General features: G+C 36.9%; 1 pseudogene; it reads right to left on the bottom strand.

Moving 5' to 3' along the window:
• Nucleotides 1–17,814: 17,814 nt before the first annotated feature.
• On the bottom strand, nucleotides 17,815–22,062 carry LOC138915071 (sodium/potassium-transporting ATPase subunit beta-3-like; annotated as a pseudogene).
• Between the last annotated feature and the right edge of the window lie 388 nt (nucleotides 22,063–22,450).

The raw sequence follows: 22,450 nt of genomic DNA, 5'->3' as shown, positions 1-22,450 counted from the left end.
CTAAGGGTATGAAATTTTATACATTTGATACCGCCCAAAGAAGGGTATGAGCTTTTGTATAGTTAATGGATAGACCACCAAATTGCCCTCCAAGAGGCTGGGCAATTTCCACTCCTGTCAAGCACGTGACAGGACCCCCTTCTCCATGTTCTCATGCACACTGTAAATTAGCAATTAGTGCCAATCTAAGAGATAAAAAAAGGTATGAGATCATCCTTTTAACTCACATTTTCCTAAATATCTATAAGTTTGAGCATCATGTCATATGCCTATTAGTCATTTGCATTTTTTCTCTAAGAATTAGTTAATATCCTTTCAATATTTTTCTATTCAGCAGTATTTTTCTCACTGATCTGTAGTTCCTTATGCATATCTACATAATATTTTTCTGCTATATAGGTTACACATATAGTCTCCCAATCTGTCACTGACATCTTAATTTTATGATATTTTTTATACTCAGAATTTTTACATTTTGATGTAGTCAAATATATTAACTTCTTCCTGTATGGCTTCTGGATTCTGTATATATATATACAGACATACATATACATATATATATATCTCATGTACATGTGTATATATGTATGTACAATACATATGTATCTGCGTATATATGTATTCAAATGTATGGCCAAATTCCAGTACTATTCATATAACAGTCCAGCACTCCTCAACTAATTCAAAAAGCTGACTTATCAAGTGTTAAATTCTCACTTATGCTCAGATATGTTTCATGGATTGACTTTTCTGTTCCACTGACGTATGTATATATGACTGTCTCAATAGCATGCTTTTAATTGGTACAGCTTTGTAGCAAGTTTTGGTATCCTTCATTGCTCCACTTTATCAAACTATTTTTGGATATGCTTGGGCATTTCAAGTAAAGTTCCAAGTTTTATTTTTAAAAAATCCTCTTGGACTTTTATTAGGATTGCATTGAATTTATAGATTAACTTGGGGAATAATTAAAATCATCATAATAAATTATTATTTTCATACAAGGTCATGTAGTATTTTTAAAATTTATTCACATCTTCTTTTGTGCCCTTCAATAAAATCGTACAGTTTTCTCCATGTAGATTTCACATGTTTCTTATTCCCAAATATTTCATAGTTTTTGTTAATATTGAGAATGGTGGCTTTTTGCACATAATATTCTTTCTCCATTTTTTATGAAAATAATTTCAGTTTTTATACAAATCATGCATGCTCATTACAAGAAGCAATGCAATGCAGTAAAGTACAATGAAGAAAGATAAAATATCACTCAGATTCCAGCACTGTGAAATAACCATCAAACTTTCAAAGAACAATCAAACTTCGTGGAACATTATATGTTCTTTAGATCTGAACACTTCATTCTTTCTTAAGAATATATATATTCATAATATGTGTGTGCAAATATAGATATAATATCTCCCTATTTCCTTTAATTTCTTCTGTTTTTTTCATCTCCAGTCAATGTGATTATCTCAAGCCCCTTCTCTGTCCATAATCCAACTTTTAGCAATGTTTTTCTACTTCAGCTGTTTATAATTTATTACTTCTATGGTAATGTTATTTGGGCCTAATTGGTTTCTTAGTTTGCAGTCTTCCTTTTTATCTAATTCTGCTGTTTATCATCTCATCTTTGAGCTCTTTTTTTATTAAATCTATACTCTTATTAAGTTCTTCTATAGCTTAAAGTACTTGGAAATTTCCTTCTGTGCTTTGAGGTATGTTTTCTTCTTGTTTAGGTTCTTTGTCTTTCTCATAATCTATCTTATGTGGCTTCTGAGGGGCTGGGCAAGGTTAAGAACCTGGCCACCCTGTACCACTATGCTCAGTGCTGGAATCTCCTTTTCTTTACTTGCCTGTGACTTTTTGAAGTTTGTGTAATTGAAATGTGCCCTATTCTTTCTTCGATTGCTGATGATGACCCCCACTCCACACCCACTGATTTTTTGCTCCGTTTTTCTTTTTTTGCATTTTGTTAAGTATTAGGAAAGATTCTGTGAGGCGGTGTCTTTTCCTCTATTCCAGCACAGAAGCTTCTTCTAATCCATTTTCTAGCTGTTCATTTTTGGTGCAAGATAACAGGCCACCATAGTAATCTTTATTAATAGTTTTAAAAGTTTGTCAGTTCATTCTCTCTGATCTTCTAGAGAGACAATTGTGTTGTCAGTAAATGACAGCTTAATATTTTTCCTTTCTGCTATTTTATACTGCTTATTTCTTCTTTTTGGCTTATGCACGGAACAAGAACTTCAGAATAATGTTGAATAGTAAAGGTGATAACAGACATCTTTATAGTCAGGGTCTAGCTCCTGACTATAATGGGAATACTTAGTGTTTCATCAAGCACAATGTTTCTGTACATCTCTGCCACAAACTCTTTGCCAAGTTAAGGAAACTTCCTCCATTCTTAGAATGCTACGGGTTGTTATCAGTAATGGATGTTTAATTTCAACAAATCATTTTATAGCACCAATTAGGATGATCATATTTTTATATGATTTTAATATTATTTTAATATAGTGCATTACAATAAAACTGTTCAAATATTGAACCACACTTGAATCCTTGGGATAAATCTCACATGATGATGGCTATTTTTTAATACCGTGCTCGATTTCAATTTGCTTATATTTGATTTCCCATTTTTGCACGTTTGTTGATGAAATCAGTTCATAGGTTTCTTTTTTGTGCACCATCCTTTTCCAATTTTTGGTATTAGGATTATACTAGCCCTATAAAATGAATTGTCAAGTTTTCTATGTTCTGAAAATAGTTTATATAATAAGAGAATTTTCTACACATTGAAGATTGGAAGAACTTTGCTAGAAAATGTCTGAGAACAGTAAATGTCTTTTTTTCCTTTTGTTTTTTTTTTTAAGCAGTAGCTCTTTAACTATCTTTTAACATTCTTCCTTGGTTATTTGTTTATTCAAGTTTTCTACTTCTTCTTGAGCCAATTTTGATAAGATATTTTCTTAAAATATCATCCATTTTGTCTGAAATTTCAAATTTAGTGGTAAAAAATGTGATGTGTTTTCCTGTATTTTTTCCAAATGTCTTCTGTGTTTGTAATTATGATTCCCAGTGTTGTTTATTTTCTCTTTTTTTTTTCTTGATCAGATTTGCAAACTTTTTTTCTCAAAGAATAAATTCAGGTTTTATCAATCAATTGTAGCGTGATGTTTTTTGTTTCTTATCCCGTTTTCAATTCTTTTTTTATCTTTATTTTTTCGTTCCCTCTATTTTCTTGGGATTCAGTTTATTATTCTTTTCCTGCATTCTTAGTTGAGCGCTTAGTTCTATTATCTTAAATCTTTCTTGTTTCCTAATATGTATTTGAGTCTATAAATTACCCTCTTGAAATTTCTCTAACCACATCCCACAGGTTTTACATCTGGCGTTGTCACTTTTATTCTCATCTACGTAATTAGAAGTGATGACTTTTATTTCCTCTTTAACCCAAGAGTCATTTAGAAAAGTCATTTTTCATTTTCGATTGGGTGGGAGTTCTTTGTATTAATGTTTAAGTTTATTTCATCATGTCATGTCACCTCCTCTTCAAGGCCTTCCTTAATCTTGCAGTTTAAAATAGCCCTCCAGCCTCTATAACATCATCCAGTTTAATTTTCATTAAAGGACTTAACACCTGTCTTTTTGTTTATGTATTATTTGATTCCTTTCTCTAGGATGTACGCTCCTTGGGAAGAGGGACATTGTCTCATATTCATCTCCACATTTTCAGTACCCAAAACAGGCCTGGAATACAGTAGACATTCAATAAATATTTGCTGAATAAATAAATTATGTTCAATAAATGTGAACCCTATGATTATTATTTCTACATTTTTTTTTAGAAATTGGTGGGATTTAACTGTTGAATGAGCATGTTCTAATACATGAACAAATTTTATAAATCAAGCGCATTTGAAAAGAATGTTATTTTCTGTTGTGTGCAAAGTTGTTTGTATTTGAGAGATTAGTGAAAGTTCGTTGATTGTGTAATCCAAATCCTCTCTATACTTGCTAATCTGTGGATTACTGAAAGACGTATGAGAAGCTTTCGACTATAATTGTGTATGTAGCAATTTTTCTTTATATTTATATCGTTTTGCATTGCATTTGTGAAGTTATATCATTAATTGCACAAGAGATTATTAGTGCTATGTTTTCTAGGTAATATAACCATACTTATTAATATTAAATATCCTTCTTTGACCCTTTTAGTCCTTTCTGTCTGAAAATTTACTCTGCCTTATATTGATAATGCTACATTTGCTTTCTTCTTATTAGTTTTTGCCTGGTTTATCTTTTTATTTAGTACAACATAGAGGTGGATTGTGTGTGTGTGTGTGTGTGTGTGTGTGAGGAAGATTGGCCCTGAGCTAAAATCTGTGTCAATCTTCCTCTTGTTGCTTGAGGAAGATTGCCCCTGAGCTAACATCTGTGCCAGTCTTCCTCTATTTTGTATGTGGGATGCTGCCACAGCATGGCTTGATGAGCAACGTGTAGATCTGCGCCTGGGGTCCAAACCTGTGAACCCCAGGCCGCCAAAGTGGAGCATGCGAACTTAACCACTACACCACCAGGCAGGCCATGGAGTTTTATTTCTATGTTTAACACAGTCTGAGAATCTCTGTCTCTTTTTAAGTGATTTAACCAATTCACATTGTGATTATGATATATTTGGATTTATTCCTGTCACGTGTTTTTACTTTTTCTATTTACTATGCTTTTTTGTTCCCTTTCTCCCCCATGCTTTATGTTGGATCAATTTATTTTACCTATAGTCGTCTGGAGGTTATTACATTCTATTTTTATTCCACCACCTTTATCAGCCCTGATAACTTTTATTCTGAAGATACTCACTAAGAAGTCTTGATTTCTACTATTTGCTCTCTCTGAATCTGATAGCCTGCTCCATATCACTTCTTTCAGAGGGACCACTGCCTCTTCCAGTTCTTAGTTAAAAGTAAAAGCTTTACTTTTTTACTTTTTTCGCTGAAAGTAAAATCCATAGCCATAAGGTTTCTAGCATAAAACATAGAGGAATATCTTCATGACCTTGAGGAAGGCAAAGATGTCTTGGACAGGATACAAAAGCACTAATCATAAAACAGAGAATTGGACTCTATCAAAAGTTAAATTTTCTGTTCATCCATAGACATTATTAAGAAAATGAATAGGCAAGCCACAGATCTGGAAAAAATATATATGCAGTACATATATCTGACAAAGGACTTGTATCCAACATATATAAAGAATTCCTAAAAGTCAGCAATCAAGAGAAGAACCCAATGTAAAATCAGGCACAAACTTGAATGGAAAATTTGGCAAAGGAAGGTACTCAATCCTCAACATATTTGGTAATCAGGGAGATGCAAATTAAAACCACAGTGAGATATCACCACACACCAATTAGAACAGCTAAAACCGAAGACTAACAACATCGTATGTTAGTGAGAATAGAGAAACCTGAACTCTAATATATTACATTACATCCATTAGGGGTGTAAAATGGCACAACCACTTCGGAGAACTTTTTCACAGTTTCTTCAAAAGTTTAACATTCACTTACCAAACAATCAAGCAATTTCACTTCTGGGTATTTAGTCAAGAAAAGTGAAAACATTTGTCCACACAAAGACTTGTACATGAATGTTTATATCAGCTTAACTAATAATAGCCTAAAACAGGAAACGACAGGAGAAAGGCTCAGCAAATTGCTATACATATATCCAATAGACTACTACTCAGTGATAAAAAGTAATGAAATACTGATGCATGCAACAACATGGATAAATCTCAAAAGCAGTATGTTGGATGAAAGAAGCCAGACAAAAAAGAGTATTGTAGGATTCCATGTCTATGAAACCCAAGAACAAATAAAACTAATTTGTGATGATAAAACTCAGAAAGTGGTTGTCTGGAGAACAGAGAGGAATTAACTGGAAAGAGGTAGGAAGGATCTTTCTGGGATGTTGGAAAACTTCTATATCATGTTTTGTGTGGTGGTTACATGGGTATATACCATTGTTAAAATTATTCACACTGAACATTTAAGATGTGTGTGATATATTGCATGTAAATTATACTTCAATGCACCCAAATTCCCTCCCCAGAGAGAGTTGCCTTATTAATTTGAGTGTATCATAACAGACCTTTGTCTGTGAATTGCATACACATATATGTACTTATAGAAATATTGTTGGGGGCATTGTATTGTACATGTGTTTCACAACTTGATGTTTTTCACTCATCAATATATCTTGGAGCTTTTTCCATGTCAGTAAATGTGGATCTTTTAAGCTGCTGTATTATATTCCATAGTGTGACTATAGTATGGTTTATTCAGCCATTCCTCTGCTAATGGACCTTTGTGTTTTCTTTAATTTTTGGCAATAACAAACAACGCTACAAAAATTATCCTTGAAAATGTTATCAATCAGAAAACTGAGAAGTGGTATGTCAACACTGCAGATTACATTTTGCTATTAAGTAGTGAGGCTGTGCATCTGTTCTTGTGTTTATTGGTCATTTGTAGCTCTGTGAATTGCCTGCTCACATCCTTTTGTTATTTGCCCGTTGTATTATCTTTATCTTATTGTTTTTGCAGAAATGTTGTATTTAGTGTGGATAGCACTTGTTTCTCTGTTTTGTATGTTGCAGATATTATCTTAGTAATTTAATTTTTAATATTGTTTATGTTGTCTTTCCATATACTGAGGTTTTTCAGTTTTGATGTAGTCAAATGTGTCAGTCTTTTTCATTTATGGCTTTTTTCCTTCCTCAGCTGAAGTTTATGAAAAATACTCTCCTACATTGTTATAATACTATCATAAGTATTTTTAAAAACTGAAGTTCCATTTGGAACTTAATAAGCGGTATGATATAGGGGTCTGACATTTTTTTCCATATGGTTATCCAGCTTCCCAAAAGCATTTATTGAGGAGTCTATCCTTTCCTCCACTGATTTGAAGTATAGTCTTTTCTCTATATTTAATCCCCATATATACTTGGATCTATATGAGAATGTGTAGGTTAAACACAAGAAGCATATTTTACATACTACTCTGTACTATGTTTTTTCTCAAATTAATTTATAAATTTAGCACTATTCAATCAAACCAATTTTTTTTAAGTGACACCCAAACTAACAGTTTAAACTGGAACAGAATTTCCTATATTTTCTAAAGCTGGTTGGACAAAACTAAGACTGAAGAAAACCAAGGCAGAGCATTCCCAGGAATAATCAGTCACATTACAGGAAAAGAACTGGGCATTTGTCTACTTTTCCGGTAGAAATCATATTTCAGATAACCAAATAACCCAGTTAATGAGGAAACACTTCCTTTTAGATTAGTTGAGTTTTAACTAATAAGCACAGAAGAATGTTAAGATTCAAAAATTATCATTTTGTGACCCCTCCAATGAAATAATTGATTCAGGCAAGAATCAATAGTTGCTTAAGTCGTCAGATGTTAGTCATGAGAGGAAAAACGTAACTTTACAAAAGGAATTATATCATCACCACCTTGACCCAGTTTAATTTGTTTGACTGGGTTTTTTCCCTAGATTCTTGAGATAGATGCTTTGATGGTTTATTTCCAGCTTTCTTGATTTCACAGGGGGTTTTTTTTAAGTCAAATTTATTGAAGTAAAATTCACTTATTTTAGCCATAAAGTTTTGTGAGTTTTGACAAATGTATGCAGTCATGTAACTACTGCCACAATCAAGATATAGAATATTTTCATAACCCCAAAAAGTTCCTTCGTGCTTTTTATAGTCAATCCTCTTTCCCCAACCTCAGCCTCCGGAAACCACTGATCTGATTTGTATGTGTCTAGTTTTGCTTTTTCCAGAATGCTGTATGAATTAAATCAACCTCTTGTGTCTGAGTTTCATTTAACGTAGTGCTTTTGAGTTTCATCCATATTGCTACTTGTACTAATAGCTCGATTTTTTCTATTGCTGAGTAGAATTCCACTGTATATATGTAGCACAATCTCTTTATCCATTCACCAGTTGATGGACATTTGGGTTGCTTCCAGGTTGAGCCAATTACCAACGAAGCTGCTATAAATATTTTTATACCAATCTTTGTGTGGACTTCTGTTTTTACTTCTCCTTGGATAAATACTTAGAAGTGGGAATGTTGTTACCATTTGGTAAAGATATGTTTAACCCTATAAAATCGGTTTTCCAAAGTGGTTGTACTATTTTACATTCCCACCAGAATTATATGAAAATTTCAGTTGCTCCAATACTCACCTGCACTTGGTTTTGTCATTTTTTAAAGCCACTTTATTTGGTGTGGCTATTCTAATCTTTTGTCCTTATTTTTAAATTGGATTTTTTTTCTTATTATTAAATTGTGAAAGTTCTTTACTTCTTTATATATTCTGGATACAAGTCCAGAATTATATTAGCTAGTTTGAGTTGCAAATATTTTATCCCAATTTGTGGTTTGGCTTTTCATTTCTTAACAGCATCTTCCAAACAGCAGTAGTTTTTAATTTTGATAAATGCAATTTATCTATGTATTGGTTATAGTTTGTACTCTTTCTGTCCTATCAAAAAATTTTTGCCGGACACAAGATTACAAAGACTTTCTGTTATGTTTCCTTCTAGACATTTTCTAGTTTTACCCTTAGGTTTAGGTAGATGATACATTTTGGGTTAATTTTTGTGTAAGATGTGAAATTCATTTTTTTTCATGTGGGTGTCTAATTGCTTCAGCATGATTTCTTGAAAAGACTATTCTTTTTCCACTGAATTACCTTGGCATTTTTGCTGAAAATCAATGAACCACATGTGTGGTTCTGTATCTGGACTCTTTATTCTGTTTCATTGATCTATATGTCTATCTTTTCACCAAAACCACACTCTTTTGATGACTGTACTTTAGAGTAACTCTCAAAATCAGACAGTGTAAGTCCTCCAATTTTGTTCTTTTTCAAAATTGTTTTGGCTCTTCTAGGTCCTTTGTTTTTCCGTATAAACTTTAAAATCAGCTTGTCAATTTCTAATCCAAGAAAAAACCTGTTAGGATTTTGCACCCCACAAATTCTGATGTGTCATAATTTCATTAATGCTCAGTTCAAAATATATTCTAATTTCCATTTTGATTTCTCCTTTGACCCATAGGTTATTTAGAAATGTATTTCTTAATTTAAAAACATATAGCAATTCTCAATTTATTTTTTATTAATTTCTAGCTTAATTTTCACAATGGTCAGAGAACATACTCTGTGTTATTTCAATCTTAGTTTGTCAAGACTTGCTTTATGCCATTTGTGTAGCCAAATTTTATAGATGTTTCTTTTTTACCTAAAAAGAAATTGTATCTTGTAGTTTTAGAACTCAGGGTTCTACATTTGTTAATTATATTAGGGTTATTAATTGTGCTATTGCATATGTTTTATATTCTTGCTGATTTTTGTCTTTATTATTTGACCATTACTGAGAGAAGTCTGTTCAAAATCTCCCATTATATTTATACAGTGGGATACTATACAGCAATGATAATGAACAAACTGTAACCACATGCAGCCACATGGATGAATCTTACAAACACAATACTGAGTGAAAGAAGACAGGGACAAAATAGCACGGAGTGGATGGTTCCATTCAGATAAAATTCAAAAACAAGCTAAACTGATATATTTTTAGAAGTCCAAATAATAGTTACTCCTGGTAGAAGGAAAAGATTTAGTGACTGGAGGGGAACACTAGTGGGGCTTCTGGGTGCTGGCAATGTTCTTTTCCTGATCTGGATTCTGGCCACACAAATACACTTACTTTGTGAAAATTTACCAAGGTGTACATTTATGGTTTGTGCACTTTTCTGTCTGTTATATTTCCAAAAGCTTACTTTAAAAAATAATCAATGTCACTAGTGATCAAGTACCTGCAAATTCAAGTAGTGAAATATTCTATTTCTCGCCAGAATTATAATTCCCAGTGTTTGTGTTGAGATAGATAAATGGATAATCCTTTGCATGATTGTCAGAAGTATAAACTAGTATAATTTTTCAAATGGCAGTATGAAAATATGTATTAGAAAGTTTTAAAAATGTGTATGCCTTTGAACCCAAGAATTTAATTTCTGGGAAAGCATCCCAAGGAAATGATAAGACAAATACACAAAGATATATCTACAAGGATACTCACTGCAGAGTTGTTTAGAATTCTATAATTCTAACTACTTGAATATCCGATAGGAGATAGGTTAAGGAAATCAGGACACTTTCATACAGACTACAGCGAAGCCTCTAAAACTATAACCGAACCAAAGCTTTTACATGGAAAATTATTTATGATATACATTACTTTGAAATAAAAATAGGTAATAAGACCATATGTATATTATGATTTATTTTTTATTCAAATACATATGCATATATACAAATATACTGGGAAAAACTCCAGATGGATATATATAATAAATGTTAACGGCTTTCTCTGAGTACTAGGGATTTAAATTGTGGGAGTTGTGTTCTTCTATTTCTTTTTTTTTTTCCCCCATTTTTTAAATTGAGGTTTAATTGACATGCAGCTTTATATTAGTTTCTTGTGTACAAGATAATGATTCCATATTTGTATATGTTGTGAAATGATTGCTACGATAAGTCGAGTTAACATCCATCACCACACGTAAGTTACAGAAATTTTTTGTATGATGAGAACTTGTAAGATTTACTCTCTTAGCAACTTTCAAATATGCAATATAGTATTATTAACTATAGTAGCCATGCTGTACATTACATCCGCATGACTTATTTTATAACTAAAGTTTGTACCTTTTAACCCCATTTACCCATTTCAGACCCCCCATCCCCACCTCTGGCAACCACCAGTGTGTTCTCTGTACCTATGAGCTTGTTTTGGGGTTTTTTTAAATGATTCCCGATGTAAGTGAGATCAAACGATATTTGCCCTTCTCTGTCTGATTTATTTCACTTAGCATAATGCCCTCAAGGTCCATCTATGTTGTTGTGAATAGCAAGATTTCATTCTTTCGTATGGCTAACTAATAGTCCATTGCATATATACACCACATCTTCTTTATCCACTCATCCAATGATGGACATTTAGGTTGTTTTCATATCTTGGCTATGGTGAATAATCCTGCACATAATCATTTTGAGTTAGTGCTTTCATGTTCTTCAGATAAATATCCAGAAGTGGACTTGCTGAATCATATGGTAGTTCTGTTTCTAATTTTTTTTTCTTTTGCTGCTGAAGCTTCACCCTGGGTGAACATCCATTGCCAGATTGCCAGTCTTCCTCTTTTTGTATGTGAGCCACTGCCACAGCATGGCCACTGGCAAGTGGTGTAGGTCTGAGCCCAGGAGTTGAACCCAGGCTGCGGAAGCGGAGCATGACAAACTTAATCACTAGGCTGCTGGGGCTGGCTCTATTTTTAGTTTTTTAAGGAACCTCCATACTATTTTCCATAGTGGCTGCACCAATTTACACTCCTACAAATAGTGCACAAGAGTTCCTTTTGCTCCACACATTCGCCAAAACTTATTTCTTGTCTTTTTGATAATAGCCATTTTAATAGGCATGAGGTGATACCTCATCATGGTTTTGACCTGAATTTCTCTGATGATTAGTGATGTTGAGCATCTTTTCATGTACTTGCTGGCCATCTGTGTGTGTTTTTTGGAAAAATATTTATTCAGATCCTCTGCCCATTTTTTAATCGGATTGTTTGGTTTTTTTGCTATCAACTTATATGAGCTCTTTATGTAATTTAGATATTCACTCCTTATCAGATACATGACTTGAAAAAATTTTCTCTGATTCAGTAGGTTGCCTTTTCATTTTGTTGATGGTTTCCTTCACTGTGCAGAAATTTTTTAGTTTGATGTAGCCACACGTTGATTTTTCTCCTATTTCCTTTTATTTTCCAATTTTTTGGTCTGTGTCTGCTTGTATAATAAACATAGTTTTTAAAACTCTTCTAGGGGCCTGCCCGGTGGCACAGTGGTTAAGTTCACATGTTCCACTTCTCAGCAGCCCTGGGTTCACTGGTTGGGATCCCGGGTGCGGACATGGCACCACTTGGCAAAAGCCATGCTATGGTAGGCGTCCTACGTATAAAGTAGAGGAAGATGGGCATGGATGTTAGCTCAGGGCCAGTCTTCCTCAGCAAAAAGGGGAGGATTGGCAGTCCTCCTCAAAAAAATAAAAAAATAAAAATAAATAAAACTCTTCTACTATGACTATGTATTTTTCTATTTCTCTTTAAGAACTATCACATTTTGATTATTATATTTTTAAACTATATTATTAGATGCATACAAATACAATTATTTTATCTTCCTGATGACCCTTTTATCATTATGAAATGTCCCTTTTTGTCTTTACTAATGTTTTTTGCCTTAAAATATACTTTCTCTGACATTGCTATAGCTACATCAGGTTTCTTTGGTTAATTTTTGCATGGTATCTCTTTTTCCATGCTTTATTTTCAGCCTTCCATGACTTGATATTGAAGGTGGATCTCTTCTAAGAAGCATATAGTTATTTTTTTAACCCAATCTGACAAGTTTTGTCTTTTAACTGGAATGTTTAGGCTGTTTATCTATAACGTAATTACTGGTATATTTGGACTTAAATCTACTATTTTACTGTTTGCTTTCTATTTGCTCTGCATGTTCTATTTTGCTTTTTTCTCTTGCCCTCCTTTGGGTTGCTTGATGATTTTTTTTAGAATTCCATTTTCCCTCTCAATTACCTTGCTAATTATCCATCCTACTACTATTCTTGTAGTGGCTACCCTAGAGATTACAAAATGCATCCTAGACATTATCAAAGCCTAATATAAATAATTTTACCACACTGTCCAACATAGAGTGCTTCTAAATAAATATTAGACCCCTTTCCTGCGTCCCCACTCCCATCTGAGATCCCCAAACCTGTGCTATATATCACTGTCTTGGAAACCTAGTGATGTCAGCCCTACACCTCAGCCCTTTAGCACAAGGAAAGGGTTTTTATCTCCCTTTACTCATCTCATCAAGAGAAGTTGATGAACTGGTACCTATATATGTGTCATTTCATAATATATGTGCACCATTCCAAACAAATGTAGCACAGCTAGATCCTGATCCCTAGAAGTCCATCATCTAAAAGGGGAAACAAGGCAGCAAAATCGGGAAGTTACGTATGTCAAAGCCGGCTGAAGACCCAGGCTGTATGGAACTTGGAAACGTTTTACCCTATCTTGAACTATCTTCATTTGTAAGTATAATTTGATGTTCTTGACTCTACCACTAGATGTCAGCAAATCCCAGAAAGGGACAGGCTGTTCAGGTTGTGGGATTTGGGGTGTTTCTTCCTATTCTCCTTTTGTCTTAATGTATTTTCCAAATGTCTCACAAAGAACATGTATCACTTAAATTCTAGGAAAAATAAAATTAACATTACACATAGCAGGCACTTAATAATGGTGAGCATTATATCCATTCCTGTTTGTTCTAGAGCAAAATAATATAGTTCATTATCACTATCAAGCTATCACTGAGTATCTTACTTCTGTAACCCCAGTATCTTTCCCAAAGACAAGGCTGGTTCTCACCCTCCCTGAGAATCAGTTTCTACATCTTTAGTGTGAGGATAACAATTCTCCCTCAAAGGGTTGATCTAAGTATGTAATGCCACCGTGTATGTGCAAGGGCCAACCTCTGTGAAAATTGATCCCTCCCAATTAAAGAGACACACAGGGAACACAGAAGTCCCTTGAGGGAGCAGCCCAGAGTACGGGTTTCCCGGAGCACAGATCTCTTAGTAGACCAGGCTGGTAATGTAGTCTGGATTCATGGGTTGGAGAACGCAAGCTGGGGAAAGCAATTTGCAGTTCTCTTGGCAGGTGAAGGAGTGCCTCTGAGGGTGTCTGTGTGGTGCTATCAGAGCCAGCTTCGGGGAAACTGCTCTGGGCAGCTCTGTGTAAAGTGACCTGGAGAGAATCAGGTGGAAGGTTTGGGAAGCCATTGCGGGGATATGGTACTTGGGGGCTTAAACCACCTTCTTTCCCCCAGGGGGCCATCTCTACAATGCGGACAGGTCAGCAGACTTTGATGAAGACAGTCAGAGACAGTGAGAGAGAAAGAGATGAATAAAGTATGTATGAAATTTAATAGATATCCTTTGTCTTTTTATATAAAAAAACATTTTAAAGCCCAATTTGTATAATCATAAACAAACTGTTTAATAAGCAACTTTAAAAATAACATTTTGTTTCTTCTAAAAAAAGTCTTTTCTTTAAAAAAGAGAAAAAACAGAGACAGAATAGAGGCCCCCTGGTGATCAGAATCTGAGTTGCGATGTTGAAAGTCTCGGGACAGGAGGCTTTGCAAGGGGATCAGAGAATTAGGGAGGGATTTGGCCTTGGCCTCAGCCAGCTCTTTCTAGAATTTACCACCCACTGGCAGCAATCTCTCTGAATATAGGACGTTCATGGTCTCCAGCCCCAAAACCAGACATCTGCCTCCTGCCTGAGCTGAAGAGAAGGCAGCATGTTTGAGTGTGAGATTATCTGGAGTGAGGAAGTTTGAGATATAGAAAAACACACATACAGAGATACGCTATCAAATCAGTTGCCTTAATCTACACTTTCCCCAACAAACCAGTATATTGCAAACACATTTCCAAAACATAATATATGTGTACATAATTTTTGTCAGTTGGGCTACTTATTTTTGCTCTTTACAAATTTTTGTCTCAACAAATGTTCCTGATTTCAAAATTTCAAACAAGACAAAAACATACACGTGTAAACTGAAATTATCCTGTGTATCCCACTTGCCTGACCCTCATTCTCTCACCCAAAGAGAGTCATTGAAAACAGACAGGTGCATATTCCCCAGGTACTTTTCTCTGTACATAGATTATTAATGTATAGTTACATATAAACAAAATATTCACATAAAATATACTAAAATACACATATTTTTCAAAATGGTGATCATGTTATACGTATTCTGCAACTTGCTTATTTCACTTAATATGATATGTATGATTTTCACTAGCATTTCATTAGCTAATGTTTATTAGGCACAAACATTGCTCTTTAAGTGAATTTTCTGATAACGTCATTGACCCACCTATCTGTTCATTAGTAAGTCTGCCTAATATATCAGATATATGAACCCCATAGAGTTTGCAAATATTCTGTCTCTACTTTTCACAAACTTATACCTTTTTTCTGCCATACGCAGCATTTTAAATTTTTCAATATTATTGATTAAAATTATACCGTTTTGTAAATCTAAATTTTTTTACACTTACAAAGTAAAGTTTATTTTAAAAATAAATAGTAAATCTCATCCATTAGGATGGCTATTATTTTTTTAAAAAGCAGAAAATACCAATTTTTGGTGAGGATGTGGAGAAATTAAAACCTCGCGCATTGCTGGTGGGAATGTAAAACGGTGCAGCCACTGTGGAAAACAGTATGGCTATTCCTCAAAAACATTAAACACAAAATTACCATCTGATCCAGCAAGGCTGTTTCTGGGTATAGACCCCAAAGAGGGTAAAGCAGGTACTTGAACAGATAATGCTCACAGTGGTAGCATTCACACTGACAAGACTGTCTCTGACAAAACGTTAGTCAGGCTCCTCTGAACGCTCTTCTCAACTAGGGTTTGACTTTTGGACTTCTGTGTTCATCTTTGCATAGCCCAATTTTAGCAAAAATTGAGCTAAGTCAATTTAGCAAGAATCCCCACCCTTGATAACTGATCATCCTGGCCTGTCTTCAGCAAAAAATCCTGCTCAGTTCAGTTTAACCAGAATCCCCCCTTTACCCCTGATATTTTCACTTCCGTTTTCCATCCACTGACCCCACCCGACCCCGTTCCTTGGCTATAAAGCCCCATTTGCCCATGCTGTATTCAGAATTGGGCTTAGATCTAATTTGAGGTCTCTTTTCTCCTATCACAATAGCCCCCTAATAAAATCTGTTTTTACTGCTTCTGCTATACTGCTCTGGTTTTCTTTAACAAGAATAGACAAAACATGGAAACAGCCCAAATATCCACCGATACATAAATGGATAAACAAAATAAGGCATAGCCGTACAACAGAATATGATTCAGCCTTAAAAGGAAATGAAATTCTGATACATGCTACAATATGAATGAACCTTGGAAACATCATGCCAAGAGAAAGAAGCCAGACACAAAAAGACAGATACTGTACGGTTCCACTTACATGAGGTGCCTGGAGTAGTCAAATTCATAGAGACAGAAAAGTAGAATGGTGGTTGCCAGGGGCTGGAGGAGGAGGAACAGGAAATTATTGTTTAATGGGTATGAAGCAAGATGAAAAGAGTTCTGGAGATGGATGGTGGTGATGGTTGTACAAACAACATGAATGTAGTTAATGCCACTGAACTGTACACTTCAAACAGATTAAAATGGTAAATTGTATGTAATGTCTATTTTATAAATAAATAAAGGATACAGTCCATTGTCATAGAAATTGAGCGACACCCTGAGGAGCATCAAGCGCCAGCCCCCAGGGAGATTAGAGCACTCCAGAGCCCTGGCGGCTTCAGGACACAAAGGGCAAAGCTTTAGAGTAATTCCAGGCTTCACTACTTTTCTCTGCTAAACTAGCACACCCTCAAGGATAGGGATTACACGCGTGCATGAATGCAAGGAGGCATGGCTCATTCGGGACATCTTATTATTTTTTTTATATTGCACAATTTATGTAGTTTTTCTCTTTTTTAAAGATTGGTACCTGAGCTAACATCTGTTGCCGATCTTCTTTTTTTCTTCTTCTTTTTCTCTCCAAAGTGCCCCCAGTACATAGTTGTGTACTCTAGTTGTGAGTGCCTCTGGTTGTGCTATGTGGGATGCCACCTCAACATGGCCTGATGAGCAGTGCCATGTCCATGCCCAGGATTCAAACCCGCGAAACCCTGGGCCCCCGAAGTGGAGCGCACAAACTTAACCACTTGGCCACAGGGCCGGCCCCTATATTTTTTATTAGAGTCCACAGTCTGCCAAACAAAAGCAGTAACAAGATATGTCACAAATTATTGGATAATTTAAATCTTATGAATTTAATTTCTTAACAAATTAGGTGCATATTCATACGGGCTAACCTAAAAATGCTATGTTTCATCTAGGGTCTAAAATACTTTATAAGAGATTTCATTCCAGCACTAAAAATGATCCCATCACTATAATTTTTTTGCATGTTTTACACAAAAAGTTTGTGCTCTTAATCAAAAAGATCCACAGACTAATTCAGCATGTAAAAAATAATTTTACAAAAGATCCAAGACAACATTTCAAATCCACTTTTATTTTCTTTTTTCCTCTTCACATACAAAACTTCTCCACACATCACATTTCCTGCAGCTATAAAGTCACTTGATGTTGGTCAGGCACCATTTTATCCCTGAAACTTTGCTGACATCAAAACATGACAGTTACCCAGTGTTAAACATATGAAATATTTATATGCCACAGCACATTAAGCTTTAGACACTTGGCAATTAAACCAAATAAAAATAGGACAAGACCTCCATCCTACATGTTCAGAATTAGGTGTTCATGGTCCCTATCTGGTGACTGTACACTGGTTCAAAAGGCGGCAGAAGCAACAGACAGTTACTTCGGAAGACATTGAACACTATGATCTGGAAGCACATTATGATGTCACCCTAGTGACATGTACCACTCACCTTTCTCCAAGGCGGTCTCATATTTCTAGAGGGGCGGGTCCAGCTGATACAAAATGAAGACAGACAACACAATATTTACTCTGTGTAGATGTCCTAAATCAAACTATACAAGCACTGTGATTTTGAACACAACTCGTCCTAACAACTTGTCACGATCGTCCTGGTTTTTAGGTTGGGCAAGCCGTCAATCTTGCACTCTACTCTTACTTCTTATATAGTACTACTAGTATCACAGGTAACCTGGACAGCAACTAATGGCTGTGGATACTTCACATGCAGTTTTTTCCCATAATATGGAAAATATTTTAAGTCTATAATTCCATTGGGAGGATAAGTTGATAGAGTTGTGTGTTTCCATCCTTTGAAATACATTGTATCATTGGTTCTCCTTGAGTCTTTAATCCAATTATTCTGCTCATTTTCACAAGAATACAAGATTTTCCTCTGGAGTAGCCAAACTCAGGGTCATCCACACCACTGCAAAACAACAGGAAACTGACATGCAACATAAATTAGACCCTTCTGTTCAAAGAGTGCTTCATCAGGACAGCCTACGAAATTCTTCTGTTCTTCTAAATCTTAAGGCTTTAGAAACTTCTCAAGGTCTTCAATGTACCCTTTATAGGACTTTGGATCAGACCTACTGAATGAATATTCCCACACAGTCACTGGTTTTGGGAAAAAACATAAGTCCTGGACTAGGAATCTGGTCACAATATTTTTGAACCTCATTGTTCAAATTCTGAAGCATAGCCCACACTGTGAATGAGAAATGGGCAGCCAGAAACTCGTGAAAGACTAGGTAGAAGAGCAAGATCAAACCTTTTTAAGGGTCTTTTCACTGTCCAAATAAAAGTGCATCTTCGTGTACGAGGTACTTGTGTGATTAAGTCATACTGCACGTTCATGCAACCCACACACTTAACGCTCACTCACACTCCTCCGACCTCTTGGAGTGGCAGCATGGACAAGTCATAAGATAGGGTCAGGGATGGAAATTCCCTCTCCCCCGGCATCAGGCAGGGTCTAGCTTCCCAGTACTGCTCAGCACCACCGGCGCCTCCACCAGGGCTTCTCCCGACTGGCACGCTCCATACAAAGGAGGACCCAGGCACTCAGGCCCTGATGCTTAGGGCTTGGCATCAGGAAGGGGTCCCCAGCTTCTGGCACCATTCAGTTTGAGAGCCCTGAGCAGCACATATGCTCATTGGGGCATCTTAGAGGCTGCCTACCACAACATCAATTGCCCATCTTTCTATATCGGTTACTGGGAATGCTTTCATATATCATGAGAATTAGTCCTAGAAAACTTTCAAATATTTACTCCAGACATTTCAGACAAAATTTTCTGTTTTGTTTTGTTTTGCTTTTTGCCACTGAGCATTTTAAATTTTTCAGTAATGTTATCATTTAAAAGTAATATAGCTCACTATTAAAAAAAGAGGTAATACCCTGGGCATCAATTGCCCAGGGAGATCGCAGCATTCAGAACCCTGGCTGCTTCAGGACACAATGGGAAAGCTTTAGAGTAATTCCAGTTTCCACTAATGAGCAGGCATTTACAAGGTGGTTTTCCTGATGTACTTAACCTCCCCTAACTTCCTATATCCTGGTCTGAGTTAGGGATTTAATAATAAGTAACTTGAATAGCTGTTAAGATCAAGGGAGATCTTGGGAGCCTGGTGCTTAATCCCTCACCCACAGGGCTCCCCAGGGTGGGAGATATGATTAAATCACAATGTTATATGAGCTGTTCTATGGACCAGTGACTGGTCCCCTCACACTTTAGGGGAGTGACATAGTGTCACCCACTGCCTGAGTCTATGGCCCAGATCACAGGCCTGAGCACACTGCACGCTGGGTCCCTTTTGCTTTGACCCCAGGCCATGTACCTCCACCAGCCCTCTCAGCTCACTGTGATTCTCTAGGTACTCTGTAAGGGGTAAATGCCAGTTTTGTTTGTTTTTTTATTATCCACATCAGGGGATCTCTGACTGTGGTCCCTAGACCAGCAGCATCAGCATCACCTGGGAACTTGTTAGAAGTGTATATCCTTGGGCCTCACCCAGATGAGGCCCAGCAGTAAGTGTTTACACGTCCTGTTGATGACACAGGGTAGTTTGAGAACCTCTGCTGTATTCTAGAAATGACTGATAAAGTTTTATATGTTATCACCTCTCTGAGCCTCAGTCTTCTCAGTGGATGTGACAAATACCTTCGTTTCACTACAGTGGTGTGAGGAATAAATTGGAAATCTTTACAAATGGTGTCTGTTGATACTTATGTATTGTAAGATGAATTATCTCTTGGAGCTGGGAAAAGAAGAGAAAATCCTTATGCCATTTCCATTTTTTTTAATGCACTAAAACCGCCCTATAGAAATGAGAGGGTCCTTTTGTCTCTCCCCTTCAATCTACGGTGAGTAAAACATCCATAACACACCAAGATGCTGGAGGAATTCACACATTGGTACATCCGAAGGTGGTGGATTGGAGCACACAGAGGAGGCTAAATGGGAGAACAGCAGAGGCAGAACCCAGAACCCCGGATCCTCAGCTGAGGTGGCTGCGCCTGCTGCCCCAGCTCCAGACAACTCGATGGACAGCAGCAGAGGTGCACGTGCAACTCTGGCCAGCCAGCCACCAGCGGTACCTGTGGCCTTGGGAAGTGGAGCAGCAGTGGAGGAGGAGCCCCATGAGCCTGGGCCCCCCGGCCTTGGCTCAGAGCCTGGTAGCAGTGGCAGAGGTGTGCACAGGATTCCTACATCCCGACCACGGCAGCGTCTGCAGCCACAAGGTAACAGGCAACAGCTGAGACAGTGCCCGGTGAACCCGGCTCCCTCCCCACAATCAGCCACCCCCTACCACAGCAGCGGAGTTTCTGACCCAGGTGATCCCAGACACAGCTGAGGCATCTACTATCCCTGTGGCCCCAGCAGCAAAGCCAGGAACTGCAGAGACAACAGCAACAGCATGGCATCAGTGACCCCCACATGCATACCAGGGCAGAAAAAATTTTTTCAATCTGCTTCACAAATACGGGTAAGCAGGTAACATTGACTTGTCCCATTTGCCAGAAACACAATTCAGATGAAAACATGAAGTAGAGAAAAGATGAGAGGTAATTATTTTGTATAAACCAGTGAGTTTGTATTACTATGTTTTACTGACTCATGGCTAAAATTTTAGAATGAATAAAATCTCTGCATCTGTCTGTATATTTATGTATGTACGCATGTTTGTTATGTATAAGTGATATTTTTCTACCTTCAGATGGTATTACCAAATTAATTTTTTAAATCCCTTAAAAGAGTTCTATTTTAATTGGCTTGGAGATAAATGAGCATTTATATTAATTGAGTATTCCTAAAACTTTCAGAAATATAGAAACTAACTCCAAATTTTTTTAAGTTCATATGGCATTGGATAATATTTGGTAAATAAATCTAGTTTTTACATTTTTGGTAAAATAAAAACAAGCATGTCTTCAGAGTTGTCAGCATTAAATATGATGCAGACATACAATTTTTTTCTACCTAAGTTTACTAGTCAAACAAGCTTGTTATCTCTTCTAGATGTATAAGATTATAAAACTATAAATCCAACCTAAGAACAAAATGTAAAATAAAAATGAATTTCTTGATGCATGCCAAGCATGTCAGTAAGAAAAAAATGATAGAAGAACCATATCTTTAACTTTTTAGGATCTTGGCTTCTGTGATATTTTTGATACTTGCTTGACTGGTCAACAAGAAAAGTAACTTAAGATGATAGCAAACTTTGTTTAATGTCTCATGAAATTTTCATGAGCAATTCAAGCACAATTGTTAAGAACAAGTAAATTAAATAGATTTAAATGGGATAAGAGTTTATAAATGAACTTTTCAACAATAATTATGCTTTATTCTATGTTTACTTGAAAATAGTTTCAAAAATCTTTTTGACCCACGGTCTCCGGCTGTGCACGAGATGATGCAAGAGGCACCCAGACTTCCCGTGGATGTCCTTGGGGACTGGGTGGAGCTCCAGCACCCGGCTCCACAGCCCAGGGGGAAACTCCAGGGTCCCGCACCTGCCAGCAGGGAAAGCCTCTGCTCGCCATTAGCAGGGAGGCTCCGTCCAGCATTCAGAACACCGGGAAGCTGCCAGGGAGAGGATTTCCCGGCAGGGCACCAGCCCGCCAGCTGCTGCCAGGCCCACAGACTCTGGCTGTGCACGGGATGGTGAAAGAGGCACCCAGACTTCCCATGGATGTGCTTGGGGGCTGGGTGGAGCTCCAGCGTCTGGCTCCACAGCCCAGGGGGAAACTCTAGGGTCCTGCACCGCCAGCAAGGAAAGCCTCTGTTTGCCATTAGCAGAGAGGCCCCACCCAGCATTCAGAACGCCAGGAAGATCCCAAAGAGCAGAATTCCCCACAAGGCAGCAGCCCACCAGCCGCCGCTGGGCCCATGGACTCTGGCCGTGTCCCAGATGGGACAAGGGGCTCCCAGAGATTCCGTGGGAGTGGTTTGGGGCTGGGTGGAGCTCCAGTGGAACGGCTACGTGGCCCAGGGGGCAACTCCAGGTTCCCACAGCAGCCTCAGTGAAAGCCTCTGCACAGCACTAGTGGAGAGGTCCCAACCAGTAATCACAAGGCTGGAAGGCCCTGGGGCAAAAGTAACACAGCTAGGTGAGCTAACGACAGACTGCAGAAGATACTCATAGCTCTACTGGGACCTATAGTGGACAAGTGTGATCTTG

The sequence above is a fragment of the Equus caballus genome, chromosome X (assembly GCF_041296265.1).
Source record: "Equus caballus isolate H_3958 breed thoroughbred chromosome X, TB-T2T, whole genome shotgun sequence".
NCBI lineage: Eukaryota > Metazoa > Chordata > Mammalia > Perissodactyla > Equidae > Equus > Equus caballus.
This window is presented reverse-complemented; position numbering and strand designations above follow the sequence as displayed.